The sequence below is a fragment of the Solea senegalensis genome, linkage group LG21 (assembly GCF_019176455.1).
Source record: "Solea senegalensis isolate Sse05_10M linkage group LG21, IFAPA_SoseM_1, whole genome shotgun sequence".
NCBI classification, from domain to species: Eukaryota; Metazoa; Chordata; class Actinopteri; order Pleuronectiformes; family Soleidae; genus Solea; species Solea senegalensis.
This window is the reverse complement of record NC_058040.1, coordinates 1087501-1090790: the sequence shown is the minus strand read 5'-3', so window position 1 is coordinate 1090790 and position 3290 is coordinate 1087501.

Here is a 3290-nt window from a genome sequence, read left to right as displayed (position 1 = left end):
ACACACACACAGACATTGCGCACACACACACACACACACACACACAGAAACAGAGACACATACACACAGGCACAGACACAGACACACAGACACAAAAAACAGGACATTTTACATGTATGAAGAATGAAATAATCCTATTGTGATTTAAATGTTCTTTTAACATAGCCAACTTTGCTTGAACCCTCTTCTTCCCTGACCCTTTTGACATTATAGATATATAAGGTTTATATTGGTATGAACATAAAGGTAACACTTGTGTGTAAGTTTCACTGTAGTTGTTTTTGTAGTTTTTGTGTGTAGTTTGCAGTTTTGTGTAGTTGTGCAGTTTTGTGTAGTTGTGTGCATTAGCAGCTTAAAGACTCATGGAAGTCATGTAACAGCATGTGGACATTAGCTGTGCTGAAGTGAAGCAGAGTCAAATTACAGAGGTTTCATTTTATTTACTTTTAAAACTATCTAAAAAATATATTATGTGTTATAATATATGTTCAGGGCCATAGCTCCAGCCAGCATTGGCCAATCTGGGTGATTGACAGATCATTTTAATCATCAAAGCCAATAGAATCAGGCTGTATATAAGTTCAATTCAATTCAATTCAATTTTATTTGTATAGCCAAATCATAACATACATTATCTCAAGGCACTGTACATAGACAACATCAAAGAGAGCAGAGACCCCAACAGTTCACACAATGAGCAAGCACTAGGCATCAGTGGAGAGAAAAACTCCCTCTTAACAGGAAGAAATCTCTGACAGAACCAGGCTCAGAGATGCGGTCATCTGCCTCGACCGGTTGGGGTGAAAGGAAAAATGGGGGATAGTGGAGAGGTGGGGACAGAAAATGGGGAGAGAAAGGACAAGAGGGAGATGAGGGAGAGACAGAAGAGAGAGGAGACCAGCAGCAGATACACAACAACTGTATACAAATTTATACAGTTACTGATATCGACTTTTTAATTTACAAAATAATAATAATGGTGATATGAGCCTCGAAACTGGATCTTGATCCTGCAACCTGCATGATGAGAATACAGAGAGAGAGAGAGGGAAGGAAGGAAAGACACAAACTAGGGGAGAGAAGAGACAAGGTTAATGACATATAAAAAGTCATAATCAAATGCTGAGTGTGAGAGAGTGAATGTGCACCACAGGAAAATCCCCCAGCAGTTTAGTTCTATAGCTAAGAGATGGTTTAGGTTTCCCTGAACCAGCTCTAACTATAAGCTTTATCAAAAGGAAAGTTTTAAGTTTAACTTTAAATACAGAGAGAGTGTCCGCCTCCAACTATCATTGGAAGCTGGTTCCACAGGAGAGGAGCCTGGTAGCTAAAGGCTCTGCCTCCCATTCTACTCTTATAGACTCTGGGAACCACAAAAACCTGTATTTTGTGACCTAAGTGGTCTATTAGGATGATAGGGTAAGACTAGGTCTTTCAGGTATGAAGGGGCCTGACCATTAAGTGCTTTGTACGGAGGAGGATTTTAAATTTAATTCTAAACTGTATGGGGAGCCAGTGTAGAGAAGCTAAACTGGATATGTGGTCTCTCTTTCTAGTTCCTGTCAGAACTCGTGCTGCAGCATTTTGAATTAACTGAAGGATTCTAACAGACTTGTTAGAACATCCTGCTAATAAGGAGTTACAGTAATCTAATCTAGATGTAACAAAAGCATGAACTAGTTTTTCAGCATCCTGTAAAGACAGAATGTTTCTAATGTTCATAATGTTGGGAAGAAGGCTGTTCTGGAAATGAGTTTTATGTGTGAATCAAATGACATTTCCTGGTCAAAAGTAACTCCAAGGTTCCTCACAGTGGAACTGGAAGCCAGGGTGATGTCATCTAAAGTGACAATGTGGGCAGAAAGTTTTTCTCTGAGGTGTTTAGGGCCGAGTATAATGACCTCAGTTTTATCTGAGTAGAAAGTACAGGTCATCCAGGACTTAATGTCTCTGAGACATTCCTGGAGTTGAACAACCTGATTTATTTCATCCGGCCTCATCGATAGATATAGCTGTGTGTCATCTGCATAACAATGAAAGTGTATGTTATGCTTTCTAATAATGTTCCCTAGAGGAAGCATATAAGGTAAAAGTATAGGCCCAAGCACTGAGCCTTTGGAATAAATTAACTTTGAGTAATGATCTTTCATTAATGAACAAACTCATCTTCAGATAAATGATTTAAACCACAGGGGCACAGTTGATACCAAGATCTCCTCTGCAGTAGAATATCATGATCAATGGTGTCAAATGCAGCACTAAGATCTAACAGGACAAGAAACTAGACCATTATCTGAGTTACTAACTTTAACTAGTGCTGTTTCTGTGCTATGGTTTAATCTAAAACCTGACTGAAAATTTCAAACAGGCCGTAATGCAGATATTCACATAATTGATTGGCACAGCCTTTCTAAAAAAGCGTACCCGGACCAGATATTTTAGCTAATTACCGATCGATATCTAATCTTCCTTTGTCTCTAAAATCTTAGAAAAGGCTGTTGCCAATCAATTATGTGAATATCGCATTGGCCTGTTTGAAGATTTTCAGTCAGGTTTTAGATTAAACCATAGCACAGAAACAGCACTAGTTAAAGTTAGTAACTCAGATAATGGTCTAGTTTCTTTACTTGTCCTGTTAGATCTTAGTGCTGCATTTGACACCATTGATCATGATATTCTACTGCAGAGATTGAGCAGACTCTTGGTATCACAGGTGCTGCCCTCTGCTGGTTTAAATCATACTTATCTGATAGATTCCAGTTTGTTAATGATAAAGCCCATTACAAACAAGTTAATTGTGGAGTTCCACAAGGCTCAGTGCTTGGGCCTATACTTTTTACCTTATATATGCTTCCTCTAGGGAACATTATTAGAAAGCATAACATACACTTTCATTGTTATGCAGATGACACACAGCTATATCTATCGATGAGGCCGGATGAAATAAATCAGGTTGTTCAACTCCAGGAATGTCTCAGAGACATTAAGTCCTGGATGACCTGTAACTTTCTACTTAAACTCAGATAAAACTGAGGTCATTATACTCGGCCCTAAACACCTCAGAGAAAACTTTCTGCCCACATTGTCACTTTAGATGACATCACCTGGCTTCCAGTTCCACTGTGAGGAACCTTGGAGTTACTTTTGACCAGGAAATGTCATTTGATTCACACATAAAACTCATTTCCAGAACAGCCTTCTTCCACCTGGAACATTATGAACATTAGAAACATTCTGTCTTTACAGGATGCTGAAAAACTAGTTCATGCTTTTGTTACATCTAGATTAGA